Consider the following 19,443-nt stretch of genomic DNA (forward strand, 5'->3'; position numbering starts at 1 on the left):
GTAGAACCCTTACATGTTATACCTGGAACCAAAAAGGGTTATACCTGGAACCAAAAAGGGTTCTACATGGAACCAAAAAGGGTTATCCTATTGGGACAGCCGAAGAACCTTTATGGAACCCTTTTCTAAGAATAGATTTGGCCCTTGGATTTTTCTTTGCCTCCCGAACCATCTTCCTCACTGTACAGAGGGATAACATAGACTTGCATCCATTACCAGCCAAGTTTACCACTGTGCCAGTGGTTGTAAACTTCGTCTTCTTAGTATTTCTTCTTTTTTTTTACTTGTTATTTGTTGCCCTAACAGTGGTAAGTGGTATATATATTTCCTTTTTGCCTGATTTATGAAGGTCAACAACCAGTTCTCTCTTTTTGTTGTTGAGCTCTTTGGCTTTTCCCATGGTGATGGATTACAAAGGGATTTTACAGTTGTGTTACCTAATTTCAATACCCCAATGAAACAGGTAACCATGGAATTTCACAATATAGTTCCTTATTAAGCAGAGATTAACTTTAAAAGTACAATGTTAATGCAGATGTAATTTTGTTTGATTTTATTTATAAGAATTGTTAGGGGTGCCAGTAAGTTTGACAACTATCTTTAAAAAACAAACCCCCCCTAAAAAAAATATTAATAATAAAAATAAAAATAAAATTGTTGTAAATGACTACTGAAGCTGGAAACGGCAGATTTTTTCATGGAATATCTATAGTTGAAGTCGGAAGTTTACATACACTTATGTTGGAGTCATTAAAACTAGTTTTTAAACCACTCCACAAATTTCTTGTTAATTAACTAACTATAGTTTTGGCAAGTCGGTTAGGGCATCTACTTTGTGCATGACACAAGTAATTTTTCCAACAATTGTTTACAGACAGATAATTTCACTTATAATTCACTGTATCACAGTTCCAGAGGGTCAGAAGTATACATACACTAAGTTGACTGTGACTTTAAAAGGCTTGGGAAATTCCAGAAAATTATGTCATGGCTTTAGAAGCTTCTGATAGGCTAATTCAAATCAAGTTTATTTTTTTATATAGCCCTTCGTACATCAGCTAATATCTCGAAGTGCTGTACAGAAACCCAGCCTAAAACCCCAAACAGCAAGCAATGCAGGTGTAGAAGCACGGCACAAATAATTGACATCATTTGAGTCAATTGGAGGTGTACCTGGGGATGTATTTCAAGGCCTACATTCAAACTCCGTGGCTCTTTGCTTGACATCATGGGAAAATCAAAAGAAATCAGCCAAGACCTTAGAAAAACAATTGTAGACCCCCACAAGTCTGGTTCATCCTTGGGAACAATTTCCAAACGCCTGAAGGTACCACGTTCATCTGTACAAACAATAGTACGCAAGTATAAACACCATGGGACCACGCAGCCGTCATACCGCTCAGGAATGAGACGCGTTCTGTCTCCTAGAGTTGAATGTACTTTGGTGTGAAAGGTGCAAATCAATCCCAGAACAACAGAAACAAAAATCGAACTGTTTGGCCATGTTGACCATCAATATGTTTGGAGGAAAAATGGGGAGGTTTGCAAGCCAAATAACACCATCCCGATCGTGAATCACAGGGGTGGCAGCATCATGTTGTGGGGTGCTTCACAAAATAGATGGCATCATGAGGGAGGAAAATTATGTGGATATATTGAAGCAACATCTCAAGACATCAGTCAGGAAGTTAAAGCTTGGTCGCAAATGGGTCTTCCAAATGGACAATGACCCCAAGCCTACTTCCAAAGTTGTGGCAAAATGGCTTAAGGACAACAAAGTCAAGGTATTGGAGTGGCCATCACAAAGCCCTGACCTCAATCCTATAGAAAATGTGTGGACAGAACTGAAAAAGTGTGTGTGAGCAAGGAAGCCTAAAAACCTGACTCAGTTACACCAGATCTATCAAGAGGAATCGGCCAAAATTCACCCAATTTATTGGGGGAAGCTTGTGGAAGGCTACCTGAAACGTTTGACCCAAGGTAAACAATTTAAAGGCAATGCTACCAAATACTAATTGAGTGTATGTGAACTTCTGACCCACTGGGAATGTGATGAAAGAAATAAAATCTGAAATAAATCATTCTCTACTACTATTATTCATTTCACATTCTTAAAATAAGGTGATGATCCTAACTGACCTAAGACAGGGAATTTTTACTGGGATTAAATGTCAGGAATTGTGAAAAACTGACTTTAAATTTGTCTGAGGTGTATGTAAACTTCTGACTTCAACTGTACGTTGGCTTCCAGAGGCCCATTATCAGCAACCATCACTCCTTCCAATGGCACGTTGTGTTAGCTAATCCAAGTTGATAATTTTAAAAGGCTAATTGATCATTAGAAAAACCTTTTGCAATTATGTTAGCACAGCTGAAAGCTGTTGTCCTGCTAAGGAAGCAATAAAACTGGCCTTCTTTAGACTAGTTGAGTATCTGGAGCATCAGCATTTGTGGGTTCGATTACGACCTCAAAATGGCCAGAATCAAATAACTTTCTTCTGAAACTCGTCAGTCTCTTCTTGTTTTGAGAAATTAAGGATATTCCATGCGAGAAATTGCCAAGAAACTGAAGATCTCGTACAACGCTGTGTACTACTCCCTTCACAGAACAGAGCAAACTGGCTCTAACCAGAATAGAAAGAGGAGTGGGAGGCCTCGGTGCACAACTGAGCAAGAGAACAAGTACATTAGAGTGTCTAGTCTGAGAAACAGATGCCTCACAGGTCCTCAACTGGCAGCTTCATTAAATCAAATCAAATCAAATCAAATTTTATGTGTCACATACACATGGTTAGCAGATGTTAATGTGAGTGTAGCGAAATGCTTGTGCTTCTAGTTCCGACAATGCAGTAATAACCAACGAGTAATCTAACCTAACAATTTCACAACAACTACCTTATACACACAAGTGTAAAGGGATGAAGAATATGTACATAAAAATATATGAATGAGTGATGGTACAGAACGGCATAGGCAAGGTGCAGTAGATGGTATAGAGTACAGTATATACATATGAGATGAGTAATGTAGGGTATGTAAACATATAAAAGTGGCATTGTTTAAAGTGGCTAGTGATACATGTATTACATAAAGATGGCAAGATGCAGTAGATGGTATAGAGTACAATATATACATATGAGATGAGTAATGTAGGGTATGTAAACATGATATTAAGTGGCATTGTTTAAAGTGGCTAGTGAAAAAAATTTTACATCAATTTTTCCATTATTAAAGTGGCTGGAGTTGAGTCAGTATGTTGGCAGCAGCCACTAAATGTTAGTGGCGGCTGTTTAACAGTCTGATGGCCTTGAGATATAAGCTGTTTTTCAGTCTCTCGGTCCCTGCTTTGATGCACCTGTACTGACCTCGCCTTCTGGGTGATAGCGGGGTGAACAGGCAGTGGCTCAGGTGGTTGTTGTCCTTGATGATCTTTATGGCCTTCCTGTGACATCGGGTGCTGTAGGTGTCCTGGAGGGCAGGTAGTTTGCCCCCGGTGATGCGTTGTGCATACCTCACTACCCTCTGGAGAGCCTTACGGTTGTGGGTGGAGCAGTTGCCTTACCAGGCGGTGATACAGCCCTACAGGATGCTCTCGATTGTGCATCTGTAAAAGTTTGTGAGTGCTTTTGGTGACAAGCCGAATTTCTTCAGCCTCCTGAGGTTGAAGAGGCGCTGCTGCGCCTTCTTCACCACGCTGTCTGTGTGGGTGGACCAATTCAGTGTGTCCGTGATGTGTACGCCGAGGAACTTAAAACTTACTACCCTCTCCACTACTGTCCCGTCGATGTGGACAGGGGGGTGCTCCCTCTGCTGTTTCCTGAAGTCCACGATCATCTCCTTTGTTTTGTTGACGTTGAGTGTGAAGTTATTTTCCTGACACCACACTCCGAGGGCCCTCACCTCCTCCCTGTAGGCTGTCTCTTCGTTGTTGGTAATCAAGCCTACCACTGTAGTGTCGTCTGCAAACTTGATGATTGAGTTGGAGGCGTGCATAGCCACGCAGTTGTGGGTGAACAGGGAGTACAGGAGAGGGCTCAGAACGCACCCTTGTGGGGCCCCAGTGTTGAGGATCAGCGGGGTGGAGATGTTGTTACCTACCCTCACCACCTGAGGGTGGCCCATCAAGTAGGGTGGAGGTGATATGGTCCTTGACTAGTCTCTCAAAGCACTTCATGATGACGTAAGTGAGTGCTACGGGGCGGTAGTCATTTAGCTCAGTTACCTTAGCTTTCTTGGGAACAGGAACAATGGTGGCCCTCTTGAAGCATGTGGGAACAGCAGACTGGGATAAGGATTGATTGAATATGTCCGGTGAACAGAAGGACTTGAGTTCCTGTATGTTGTTATGATCACACCACGTCTCGTTAATCATGAGGCATATCCCCCCCACCCCTCTTCTTACCAGAAAGATGCTTGTTTCTGTCGGCGCGATGCGTGAAGAAACCAGCTGGCTGTGCCGACTCCGATAGCGTGTCTCGATTAAATAGAACCCGCAAAACACCAGTCTCAACGTCAACAGTGAAGAGATGACTCCAGGATGCTGGCCTTCTAGGCAGAGTTGCAAAAAAAAAAGCCATATCTCTGTCCAGTGTCTGTGTTCTTTTGCCCATCTTAATCTTTTATTTTTATTGGCCAGTCTGAGTCGCCTCTTCACTATTGAAGTTGTTAAACAAAATCTCCTTCTTTGAGCAATTCTATTAGTATTAAATGATATAATTTCCCCCTATTTTTTTTGCATACAATATAGATTATTTATTGTATATAGTATTTTTTGCTCATCTTTAGCAAGGGTGGCAATAATTTTGGACTTGACTGTATGCAGTTACCCATGTACGTACTTAAGGTTTGTACAATTAATAAAAACATTTAATGTAACGTGTTACTTAGAGATGACTGGATATGCCATGTACAGTACAGTACGTTCCCTCTTCTCTCTGTTTGAGAGTAGCAAATAGCAGGTGCTCTAGACATTGACCCGCTGTATAGATCTGTATGTAGGAGAATGGCATGGCATTGGGGTTGATCTGATAACGCTTTCCGTGACTTGCTATCCCGATAGATTATAGAGGAAACAATTAGGCCTGTGTAGAATGTGGTTTCAGGGCATGGATTAAACGACAATGTTCACTACCAGGGCCACACTGTAGCTAAAGCATTTGAGCCACTAGGGCTAAAGGAGTTTCCATGACCTGGTACGACCTGACTGTAACAATGTCTCTGAAAATCTATAGCAGCCAAGCTATACTCTGAGAAAAGTATCTGAAGTCCTATTTAAAGATTGCGTTCCCTCTGGAGGTCTGTGACCGGGAGGTCCTCTTTTAAACCTGGCCTTTACTCTTCACAGAGCCAAGAGTGTTCAGAATGCTTTTAGATGCTTTTTACCTAATTAGCCTGTCACAATGAGGAATCAGTCTGCCATGGTTGCAATATACCGCATATAACACTGCACTGTGCCATTCCTTGACCTTAGATAACTGGCAAGGCAGGCCAGAAAGACCCAGAGAAGCTAGTCAAAACACAACAGTCCCTCTCCCATCCCAATTTTAGTCTAAGTCTGAAAGTGAAATAATGTTTTCAGTAATACGCTTAGGGTGTTGTGGGATTGGAAATGGAAGTCTGGAGGTTTTCAATAAGACATCTGGCACAGAGCAAATCCCTCTCTGGATTGTCAATTTCTTTTATTGAAGCACGCTTTTATGGGATGGCTTTATTGAAATGTTTCTCAAAACAGTTGTTCTAAGAGTAATTATACTGAGCTGGAACACAGTCATAGGGAAGAGATGGAGAGGCTTTTACAGAGTCTACAGTATTGCTTTGTTAGGATCTGTCAAATCAATCCCTGTTTGTTTTATTTTGCCTAGCCTCTTGTGTGTTGAGGATATACTATATGTATATACAGTTGAAGTCGGAAGTTTACATACACCTTAGCCAAATACATTTAAACTCAGTTTTTCACAATTCCTGATATTTAATCCTCGTAAACATTCCCTGTTGTAGGTCAGTTAGTAGCACCAATTTATTTTAAGAATATGAAATGTCAGAATAATAGTAGAGAGAATGATTTATTTCAGCTTTTATTTCTTTCATCACATCCCCAGTGGGTCAGAAGTTTACATACACTCAATTAGTATTTGGTAGCATTGCCTTTAAATTGTTTAACTTGGGTCAAAGGTTTCAGGTAGCCTTCCACAAGCTTCACAGAATAAGTTGGGTGAATTTTGGCCCATTCCTCCTGACAGAGCTGGTGTAACTGAATCGGGATTGCAGGCCTCCTTGCTCGCACACGCTTTTTCAGTTCTGCCCAAAACTTTTCTATAGGATTGAGGTGAGGGCTTTGTGATGGCCACTCCAATACCTTGACTTTGTTGTCCTTAAGCCATTTTGCCACAACTTTGGAAGTATGCTTGGGGTCATTGTCCATTTGGAAGACCCATTTGCGAACAAGCTTTAACTTCCTGACTGATGTCTTGAGATGTTGCTTCAATATATCCACATAATTTTCCTCCCTCATGATGCCATCTATTTTGTGAAGTGCAACAGTCCCTCCTGCAGCAAAGCACCCCCACAACATGATGCTGCCACCCCAGTGCTTCACGGTTGGGATGGTGTTCTTCGGTTTGCAAGCATCCCCCTTTTTCCTCCAAACATACTGATGGTCATTAATCGCCAAACAGTTCTATTTTTGTTTCATCAGACCAGAGGACATTTCTCCAAAAAGTACAATCTTTGTCCCCATGTGCAGTAGCAAACCGTAGTCTGGCTTTTTTTATGGCGGTTTTGGAGCAGTGGCTTCTTCCTTGCTGAGCTGCCTTTCAGGTTATATCGATATAGGACTCGTTTTACTGTGGATATTGTCACGTTCTGACCATAGTTCTTGTGTGTTTTACTTGTTTTAGTGTTGGTCAGGACGTGAGCTGGGTGGGCATTCTATGTTGTGTGTCTAGTTTGTCCATTTCTATGTATGCCTGATATGGTTCTCAATCAGAGGCAGGTGTTTGTCATTGTCTCTGATTGGGAACCATATTTAGGTGGCTTGTTTTGTGTTGGGGTTTGTGGGTGGTTGTTTCCTGTCTTTGTGTTCTGCACCAGATAGGACTGTCTCGGTTTTCACATTTATTGTTTTGTAGTTTGTAAGTGTTCACGTTATCGTTCTCTTTGTTATTAAACATGTTGAACACTAGCCGTGCTGCGTTTTGGTCCTCTCCTTTATCCTAGGAAGAAAGCCGTTACAGATATAGATACTTTTGTACCTGTTTCCTCCAGCATCTTCACAAGGTCCTTTGCTGTTGTTCTGGGATTGATTTGCACTTTTCGCACCAGAGTACGTTCATCTCTAGGAGACAGAACGCATCTCCTTCCTGAGCGGTACGACGGCTGCGTGGTCCCACGGTGTTTATACTTGCATACTATTGTTTTGTACAGATGAACGTGGTACCGTCAGGCATTTGGAAATTGCTCCCAAGGATAAACCAGACTTGTGGAAGTCTACAATTGTTTTCTGAGGTCTTGGCTGATTTCTTTTGATATTCCATGATGTCAAGCAAAGAGACACTGAGTTTGAAGGTAGGCCTTGAAATACATCCACAGGTACACCTCCAATTGACTCAAATCATGTAAATTAGCCTATCAGAAGCTTCTAAAGCCATGACATTTTCTGGAATTTCACAAGCTGTTTAAAACTTCTTCTTTATAGGGGGCGCTCTTTTCACTTCTGGATAAAATCGTGCACAATTTAAACGGCCTCGTACTCTGTCCTAGATCATATAATATGCATATTATTATTACTATTGGATAGAAAACACTCTGAAGTTTCTAAAACTGTTTGAATTATATCTGTGAGTAAAACAGAACTCATTTGGCAGGCAAACTTCCAAACAGGAAGGGAAAATTCTGAAATGGGTCTCTGTGAAAGGCATTGCCTATTCAATTGTCTTTTATTTATGGATCTGTATGCACTTCATACGCCTTCCACTAGATGTCAACAGGCAGTAGAACATGGAATGAAGTCTCTAGCTTTTTCTGGGACCGGATGGGACTCGTTGTAGTGAGAGGTCAGCCATATTGGTAGTACCTGGCTACGCACTAGGGTTTGTCACAGCGTTTTCTGCAATGCGTTAGGTAGACACGAAGAAATGCTCCGTCTGGGACGTTATTGGATTGATTTCTGAAAAACATCCTAAAGATGGATTATCAACTGAGTTTGACCAGTTTATTCGACTATTATTATGACTTTTTGAATTTTTCGTTCATGCGTAAAATCTTCATGGACACGTGAGCTCCACTATGCTAGCCAAAGTTGCTAATTCTACAGAAGAAATGGACATTCTAAAACAAAACAACGATTTATTGTGGAACTAGGACTCCTTGCACTGCATTCTGATAAAAGATCATCAAAGGTAAGGGAATATTTATGATGTTATTTCGTATTTTTGTGGACTCTTTGGACTCCAACATGGCGGAGAATGGCTGAGCGCTGTCTCAGATTATTGCATGCTGTGCTTTGTACTAAAGTTATTTTTTTTAAATCTAACACAGCGGTTGCATTAAGAACCAGTGTATCTTTAATTATATATGCAACTTGTATTTTTCAGCAAAGTTTATGATGAGTTTTTCTGTTAGATTACGTGGCTGTCTAAAAATTTCTCGGGACATTTTGGTGCTATTTGTGACCATGGCTGCGTTGTAAAACCCAGATTTGTAGCTATAAATATGCAAATTTTTGAACAAAACACAAATGTATTGTATAACATGATGTCATAAGACTGTCATCTGATGAAGTTGTTCAAAGGTTAGTGATTAATTTTATCTCTATTTGTGGGTTTTGTGAAAGCTATCTTTACGGTGAAAAAATGGCGTTGTGTTTTGGGCTATTGTGGTGAGCTAACATAAATATATGTTGTGTTTTCGCTGTAAAACATTTTAAAAATCGAACATGTTGGCTGGATTCACAAGATGTTTATCTTTCATTTGCTGTACAACATGTATTTTTCATAAAAGTTTTATGATGAGTATTTCTGTATTTCACGTTGCTCTCTGTAATTATTCTGGCTGTTTTGGTGCCATTTGTGACCATGGCTGCGTTGTAAAACCCAGATTTGTAGCTATAAATATGCACATTTTCGAACAAAACATAAATGTATTATATAACATGATGTCATAAGACTGTCATCTGATGAAGTTGTTCAAAGGTTAGTGATTAATTTTATCTCTATTTGTGGGTTTTGTGAAAGCTATCTTTGCGGTGAAAAAATGGCGTTGTGTGTTGCGCTATTGTGGTGAGCTAACATAAATATATGTTGTCTCTTCGCTGTAAAACATTTAAAAAATCGGACATGTTGGCTGGATTCACAAGATGTTTATCTTTCATTTGCTGTATTGGACTTGTGATTTCATGAAATTATATTATATGATATTCCCTGTGGCGCTAGGCTAAGCTATGCTAGTCAGCGTTTCTGATGAGGAGGATCCCGGATCCGGGAGGGGGGTTCGGTAGAGGTTTTAAAGGCACAGTCAACTTAGTGTATGTAAACCTCTGACCCACTGGAATTGTGATACAGTGAATGATCATTGAAATAATCTGTCTCTAAACAATTGTTGGAAAAATGACTTTTAAAATCATAAACTTGGATTAGCTAACACAACGTGCCATTGGAACACAGGAGTGATGGTTGCTGATAATGGGCCTCTGTACACCTATGTAGATATTCCATAAAAAATCAGCCGTTTCCAGCTATAATAGTCATTTGCAACATTAATGTCTACACTGTATTTCTGATCAATTTGATGTTATTTTAATGGACAAAAAATGTGCTTTTCTTTCAAAACAAAGACATCTCTAAGTGACCCCAAACTTTGAACGGTAGTGTATATTATAGTTATCCTTATCAATAACACAGAGAACAGTTAATAGCCAGCATCATTTCAACAATACATTAAGTTACAATGATTGTACTAGCGGAGGATTGTATGAAATTAATATATCATTATTTGGCCTCTTTGAAAGCAAACTGTATAAAAGAGAGCATGAACAAATGTTCAAATCAATGATTGATGGTGTGGAGAAATGCTTCATTTACTGAAACGTACATCTCATCATTTGATGTGGCGCCTTTCAGATTTTTTCTGACTAGCACTAATGGAATGAACATGACTTTTGAATAGATCTGGCCAAACCTAATTTCCTCTTGTCACAATCCTTTATGAGACAAAGGTGACCTTCAGCTTTCCACTAAGGGCTCTCATTGGCTGTGTTTACACAGTCAGCCCAATACTGATTTTTTTGCCACCAACTGGTCTTTTGACCAATCAGATTAGATATTTTTCCCATAATTGGGCAAAGAAATCAGAATTGGGCTGCCTGTGTAAACGCAGCCTCAGTGCTCTTACAGTTTTTTTCAATTGCTAACATGCGTTGGTCAAAACTGAAGTCACATTGGCAAAACTCTTCACACAGTCAGCAAAACAGAAGTGTACATGGACCAAACTGTTAATAATTTTTCATTGCTTTCACACAATGACCACATTCTCCGAAATCCATGAACTCTTTTCTCATTCATACTTCATCACCTGCAAAACTATAGATTTGCACCACATGTTTTCAAATGCTAACACACTGTTTCCAAAACTGTTAAAAACACATTCAAAACAGAATAATGGCAAATGTTGTGCATTTCTGCAGTAACCAGATTGAAACATATAGAAAATCTCAACAGAATATTTAATCATTCCAAACACAGCTGATTGCAATTTCAGCTGTTAGCCTGCCCAAGTGTCCTGTTTTTAGTTTCGTTACGAAACAGACAGAGGACGGCTTCGGAATGATTTAGTTTGGAAACATGAATCAAGGAAGTCAGGTTGGTGGGGAAAGAAGAGTGGCAGGGAGAGGGAGAATGCGTGGAGGACAAAGGAGTGGAAGACCAAGAGTGGTGGTCTCTGATGAGATACGGTCCCCAATGTCTCTCTCTGAGAGAGGCCGGTTTAAGGGTGCAACCAAATCTGCAGCATTCAACAGTTGCATCATTAGTACGAATTTTCCGGCGAAACAACAGGTGAAATGTGCATCCTTCAATGATAATTGAACTACATATTACAGTACAATACAGTATGTTCACATTTTTACATGTACTGACATTTTGAAATATATTGATTGTTTTGTGTCTTTCAGTAGGATCCAAAGGTTGGCTCCCACAGGAGGGAGAGGTAGAATATTATCAGATGCACCGGACATTGCCATTGTTGACATGGTAATTGGCAACAATGCAATAAAACTGCGGGAAATTCGGGACAGAGTGCTGACAGACAATATCACTTTTGGGAATGTGAATACAGTCAGCACAACGACAACCAGAGTCCCAGAGAAACATAAAATAAGGATGAAGCAGTTGTACACTGTACCCCTTGAGAGAAACGGGGAACGTGTGAAAGAACTCCGGTATCAATATGTCCAGGTAAGATGTCTGTTCAATAACCAAACAGCTGTCCAGGTAATATGTCTGTTCAATAACCAAACAGCTATGCATAATGTGAAGTACCGTACAACTCTGGATTTACTGTATTTTAGAGTAATGGAGAAGGAAGCCAGGCAAACTGCACATACATTCATCTTTGTGGATGAAGCTAGATTCAACCTGGCAAAAACACACCGCAGGGGAAGAAATGTGATTGGACAGAGAGCAACCATGGATGTCCCAGGCCAGAGAGGAGCTAACATCACAATGTGTGCAGCACTTTGATGATGATGGTTTGCTGTTACACAAAACATTCATTGGTCCCTACAATACAGAGAGGCTCATTTATTTTCTGGATGACCTGCATAATCGACTTGTGTCAGCGGAGGAGAGGGGCAAGAAACTCCCCTACCTTCGTTGTTGTGTGAGATAATGTGGCATTCCACCACTCTGCTGCAGTCAGACTGGTTTGCTGCACATCCCAGGATGTCAGTACTATTCCTGCCTCCATACTCCCCCTTCCTAAACCCCGTAGAGGAGTTTTTCTCTGCGTGGAGGTTGAAGGTTAATGACCATCATCCACATGACCAGATGTCCTTACTGGATGCCATGAATGCGGGGTGTGGAGACACTTCTCATGAAGACTGCCAGGGTTGGATTAGAAATTCCAGAAGACACTTTCCAAGATGCATCACCAGAGAAGACATAAGATGTGATGTTGATGAGAACTTGTGGCCAAATGCAAGAGAGAGGGAGAACTAGAACCCTCACAATACTGTACAGTTTGAGTGGTTATACTATACATGTTGATGAGAACTAGAACCCTCACAGTACTGTACAGTATGAGTGTTATACTATACATGTTGATGAGAACTAGAACCCTCACAGTACTGTACAGTATGAGTGATTATACTATACATATTGATGAGAACTAGAACCCTCACAGTACTGTACAGTATGAGTGATTATACTATACATGTTGATGAGAACTAGAACCCTCACAGTACTGTACAGTATGAGTGATTATACTACATGTTGATGAGAACTAGAACCCTCACAGTACTGTACAGTATGAGTGATTATACTATACATGTTGATGAGAACTAGAACCCTCACAGTACTGTACAGTATGAGTGTTATACTATACATGTTGCTGAGAACTAGAACCCTCACAGTACTGTACAGTATGAGTGATTATACTATACATGTTGATGAGAACTAGAACCCTCACAGTACTGTACAGTATGAGTGATTATATTATACATGTTGATGAGAACTAGAACCCTCACAGTACTGTACAGTATGAGTGATTATACTATACATGTTGATGAGAACTAGAACCCTCACAGTACTGTACAGTATGAGTGATTATACTATACATGTTGATGAGAACTAGAAACCTCACAGTACTGTACAGTATGAGTGATTATATTATACATGTTGATGAGAACTAGAACCCTCACAGTACTGTACAGTATGAGTGATTATACTACATGTTGATGATAACTAGAACCCTCACAGTACTGTACAGTATGAGTGATTATACTATACATGTTGATGAGAACTAGAACCCTCACAGTACTGTACAGTATGAGTGATTATACTATACATGTTGATGAGAACTAGAACCCTCACAGTACTGTACAGTATGAGTGATTATACTATACATATTGATGAGAACTAGAACCCTCACAGTACTGTACATTATGAGTGATTATATTATACATGTTGATGAGAACTAGAACCCTCACAGTACTGTACAGTATGAGTGATTATACTATACATGTTGATGAGAACTAGAACCCTCACAGTACTGTACAGTATGAGTGATTATACTATACATATTGATGAGAACTAGAACCCTCACAGTACTGTACAGTATGAGTGGTTATACTATACATGTTGATGAGAACTAGAACCCTCACAGTACTGTACAGTATGAGTGATTATACTATACATATTGATGAGAACTAGAACCGTCACAGTACTGTACAGTATGAGTGATTATATTATACATGTTGATGAGAACTAGAACCCTCACAGAACTGTACAGTATGAGTGATTATACTATACATGTTGATGAGAACTAGAACCCTCACAGTACTGTACAGTATGAGTGATTATATTATACATGTTGATGAGAACTAGAACCCTCACAGTACTGTACAGTATGAGTGATTATACTATACATGTTGATGAGAACTAGAACCCTCACAGTACTGTACAGTATGAGTGATTATACTATACATGTTGATGAGAACTAGAACCCTCACAGTACTGTACAGTATGAGTGATTATACTACATGTTGATGAGAACTAGAACCCTCACAGTACTGTACAGTATGAGTGATTATACTATACATGTTGATGAGAACTAGAACCCTCACAGTACTGTACAGTATGAGTGATTATACTATACATGTTGATGAGAACTAGAACCCTCACAGTACTGTACAGTATGAGTGATTATACTATACATGTTGATGAGAACTAGAACCCTCACAGTACTGTACAGTATGAGTGATTATACTATACATGTTGATGAGAACTAGAAGCCTCACAGTACTGTACAGTATGAGTGATTATACTATACATGTTGATGAGAACTAGAAACCTCACAGTACTGTACAGTATGAGTGATTATACTATACATGTTGATGAGAACTAGAACCCTCACAGTACTGTACAGTATGAGTGTTATACTATACATGTTGATGAGAACTAGAACCCTCACAGTACTGTACAGTATGAGTGATTATACTATACATGTTGATGAGAACTAGAAACCTCACAGTACTGTACATTATGAGTGATTATATTATACATGTTGATGAGAACTAGAACCCTCACAGTACTGTACAGTATGAGTGATTATACTATACATGTTGATGAGAACTAGAACCCTCACAGTACTGTACAGTATGAGTGATTATACTATACATATTGATGAGAACTAGAACCGTCACAGTACTGTACAGTATGAGTGATTATATTATACATGTTGATGAGAACTAGAACCCTCACAGAACTGTACAGTATGAGTGGTTATACTATACATGTTGATGAGAACTAGAACCCTCACAGTACTGTACAGTATGAGTGATTATATTATACATGTTGATGAGAACTAGAACCCTCACAGTACTGTACAGTATGAGTGTTATACTATACATATTGATGAGAACTAGAACCCTCACAGTACTGTACAGTATGAGTGATTATACTACATGTTGATGAGAACTAGAACCCTCACAGTACTGTACAGTATGAGTGATTATACTACATGTTGATGAGAACTAGAACCCTCACAGTACTGTACAGTATGAGTGATTATACTATACATGTTGATGAGAACTAGAACCCTCACAGTACTGTACAGTATGAGTGATTATACTACATGTTGATGAGAACTAGAACCCTCACAGTACTGTACAGTATGAGTGATTATACTATACATGTTGATGAGAACTAGAACCCTCACAGTACTGTACAGTATGAGTGATTATACTACATGTTGATGAGAACTAGAACCCTCACAGTACTGTACAGTATGAGTGATTATACTATACATGTTGATGAGAACTAGAACCCTAACAGTACTGTACAGTATGAGTGATTATACTACATGTTGATGAGAACTAGAACCCTCACAGTACTGTACAGTATGAGTGATTATACTATACATATTGATGAGAACTAGAACCCTCACAGTACTGTACAGTATGAGTGGTTATACTATACATGTTGATGAGAACTAGAACCCTCACAGTACTGTACAGTATGAGTGATTATACTACATGTTGATGAGAACTAGAACCCTCACAGTACTGTACAGTATGAGTGATTATATTATACATGTTGATGAGAACTAGAACCCTCACAGTACTGTACAGTATGAGTGATTATACTATACATGTTGATGAGAACTAGAACCCTCACAGTACTGTACAGTATGAGTGATTATACTATACATGTTGATGAGAACTAGAACCCTCACAGTACTGTACAGTATGAGTGATTATATTATACATGTTGATGAGAACTAGAACCCTCACAGTACTGTACAGTATGAGTGTTATACTATACATGTTGATGAGAACTAGAACCCTCACAGTACTGTACAGTATGAGTGTTATACTATACATGTTGATGAGAACTAGAACCCTCACAGTACTGTACAGTATGAGTGATTATACTATACATGTTGATGAGAACTAGAACCCTCACAGTACTGTACAGTATGAGTGATTATACTACATGTTGATGAGAACTAGAACCCTCACAGTACTGTACAGTATGAGTGATTATATTATACATGTTGATGAGAACTAGAACCCTCACAGTACTGTACAGTATGAGTGACTATACTACATGTTGATGAGCACTAGAACCCTCACAGTACTGTACAGTATGAGTGATTATACTACATGTTGATGAGAACTAGAACCCTCACAGTACTGTACAGTATGAGTGATTATACTATACATGTTGATGAGAACTAGAACCCTCACAGTACTGTACAGTATGAGTGATTATACTACATGTTGATGAGAACTAGAACCCTCACAGTACTGTACAGTATGAGTGATTATACTATACATATTGATGAGAACTAGAACCCTCACAGTACTGTACAGTATGAGTGATTATACTATACATGTTGATGAGAACTAGAACCCTCACAGTACTGTACAGTATGAGTGATTATACTATACATGTTGATGAGAACTAGAACCCTCACAGTACTGTACAGTATGAGTGATTATACTATACATGTTGATGAGAACTAGAACCCTCACAGTACTGTACAGTATGAGTGATTATACTATACATGTTGATGAGAACTAGAACCCTCACAGTACTGTACAGTATGAGTGATTATACATATATATACATATATATAATTATTATTGCAGCCCAGGAATGTTTGTTTCAACTTTTTATTTTTCACAAGTACATTACTATATGCAAAGATATAGAAAAATAAAGGCTATTGAAGCAAATTGCTGCTTCTGATTCATTCTTGTTACATATACTTTAATACAATCAATAAAGTGAAAAGGTGTTATTCTTATTCTATAATAAAATACTGAATTATGTGTAAAATCATTCAAACTTCAAAGAGAAAAGTTCATCATTTACGTAATGCTCCTTGTTAGTGTTTTTTATGTCAGTGTGTTATGAGTGACAATGTATGCTTTCTGAGTGAGAATTGTTGCCAGTGTTATGGTCGAACAAGCTTATTTTGAGACATGTATGAAGTGATTTGGAGGTTTGAGTGAGTTTTGGAGATGAGTTTAACTGTTTGGCCAAGACGCATGTTGGTAATGCAGTGTCACGATCGTCAAAGGGACTGAGAGAGGACCAAGGCGCAGCGCGTGGAAAGTACATATTTTTTATTTAAAGAAGGAACAAACAAAACAAAAACAACAAACAGACGACCGTGAAGCTATAAATCCAAAATGGTGCTGACACTGACCATTACACACTGACATAGACAATTCCCCACAAACATCTAAAGCCTATGGTTGCCTTAAATATGGCTCCCAATCAGAGACAACAATAACCAGCTGTCTCTAATTGAGACCCAATTCAGGCAACCATAGACTTTCCTAGAAACATAAACCCAACTACTCTAATAAACCCCCTAAACCTTACAACCACCCTAGACACTACAAAAAACACATACATTCCCCATGTCACACCCTGACCTAACTAAAATAATTAAGAAAACAAAGAATACTAAGGCCAGGGCGTGACATAACCCCCCCCCTTAAGGTGCGAACTCCGGGCGCACCAGCACATAGTCTAGGGGAGGGTCTGGGTGGGCGTCCTTCCACGGCGGCGGCTCCGGCACTGGTCGTGGTCCCCACCCCACCATAGTCACTACCCGCTTACGTAGCCTCCTCCAAATGGCCACCCTCCACATTAACCCCACTGGATTAAGGGGCAGCACCGGACTAAGGGGCAGCACCGGACTAAGGGGCAGCACCGGACTAAGGGGCAGCACCGGACTAAGGGGCAGCACCGGACTAAGGGGCAGCACCAGGATAAGGTAGCTCAGGACAGAGAGATAGCTCAGGACAGAGAGGTAGGTCAGGATAGAGAGATAGCTCAGGATAGAGGGGCAACTCCGGACTGAAGGGCAGCTCCGGACAGAGAGACAGCTCTGGACTGAGGGGCAGTTCAGGATTAATGGCAGCTCTGGGCTGAGGTGTAGCTCATGGCTGGCTGACGGCTCTGGACGCTCATGGCTGGCTGACGGCTCTGGACGCTCATGGCTGGCTGACGGCTCTGGACGCTCATGGCTGGCTGACGGCTCTGGACGCTCATGGCTGGCTGACGGCTCTGGCATATCCTGTCTGGTTGGCGGCTCTGGCAGATCCTGTCTGGTTGGCGGCTCTGGCAGATCCTGTCTGGTTGGCGGCTCTGGCAGATCCTGTCTGGTTGGCGGCTCTGGCAGATCCTGACTGACGAATGGCTCTAGCGGCTCCTGACTGACTAACGGCTCTGACGGCTCGGGACAGACGGGCGGCTCTAATGGCTCGGGACAGACGGATGGCTCAGACGGCGCTGGGGAGACGGATGGCTCAGACGGCGCTGGGGAGACGGATGGCTCAGACGGCGCTGGGGAGACGGATGGCTCAGACGGCGCTGGGGAGACGGATGGCTCAGATGGCGCTGAGGAGACGGATGGCTCAGACTGATCCTGTCTGGCGGAAGGCTTTGGCTGCTCCTGTCTGGCGGAAGGCTCTAGCGGCTCCTGTCTGGCGGAAGGCTCTAGCGGCTCCTGTCTGGCGGAAGGCTCTGTAGGCTCATGGCAGACGGGCGGCTTTGCAGGCTCATGGCAGACGGGCGGCTTTGAAGGCTCAATACAGACGGGCAGTTCATGCGGCGCTTGGCAGACGGACAGTTCAGGCGCCGTTGGGCAGACGGCAGACTCTGGCCGGCTGAGACGCACTGTAGGCCTGGTGCGTGGTACCGGAACTGGAGGTACCGGGCTAAGGACACGCACCTTCAGGCTAGTGCGGGGAACAACAACAGGGCACACTGGACTCTCGATGCGCACTATAGGCCTGGTGCGTGGTACCGGAACTGGAGGTACCGGGCTGAGGGCACGCACCTCAGGGCGAGTGCGGGGAGAAGGAACAGTGAGCACAGGGCTCTGGAGACGCACAGGAGGCTTGGTGCGTGGTGCCGGAACTGGAGGCACTGGGCTGGATACACACACCACAGGGAGAGTGCGTGGAGGAGGAACAGGGCTCTGGAGACGCACTGGAAACCTGGTGCGTGGTGTAGGCACTGGTGGTAATGGGCTGGAGACACGCACCACAGGGTTAGTGCGTGGAGGAGGAACAGGGCTCTGTTGACACACAGGAAGCTTGGTGCGTGGTGTCAGCACTGGTGGTACTGGGCTGGGAACACGCACCACAGGGCTAGTGCGAGGAGCAGTAACAGTACGCACAGGACTCTGGAGACGCACAGGAGGCTTTGTGCGTGCTGTAGGCACTGTCTTAACCAGACGGCTAGCACGCTCTTCAGGACGAGTCTGGAGAACTGTTCCCGGTGACATTAAGTCACCAACACGTTAATTCGGACGGATGCCGTGCCTCATGCACCAAACCAATACATCCCTCATAACTCTCTCCTCCAATTTCTCCATTAACTCCTTTACTGTCTCTGCGTCACTCTCCTCCAAATCCGCCCTCACCGGCTCCTTACGGTAAACAGGAGGAGTTGGCTCACGTCTCCCGACTGACCCAACTAAACTACCCGAGAGCCCCCCCCACAAGAAATTTTTGGGTTTGACTTACGGGCTTCCAGCCTTGTTTCCGTGCTGCCTCCTCATATCTCCGCCTCTCTGCTTTTGCTGCCTCCAGCTCAGCTTTGGGGCGGTTATATTCTCCTGGTACTTCGCGGTCCAGAATTTCCTCCCAATTCCAATAGTCCTGTGTAGGTGGGTCCTGTTGTTGTTTCACACGCTGCTTGATCCGAT

The sequence above is a fragment of the Salvelinus namaycush genome, chromosome 12, assembly GCF_016432855.1.
Source record: "Salvelinus namaycush isolate Seneca chromosome 12, SaNama_1.0, whole genome shotgun sequence".
In the NCBI taxonomy this organism is placed as follows: Eukaryota; Metazoa; Chordata; class Actinopteri; order Salmoniformes; family Salmonidae; genus Salvelinus; species Salvelinus namaycush.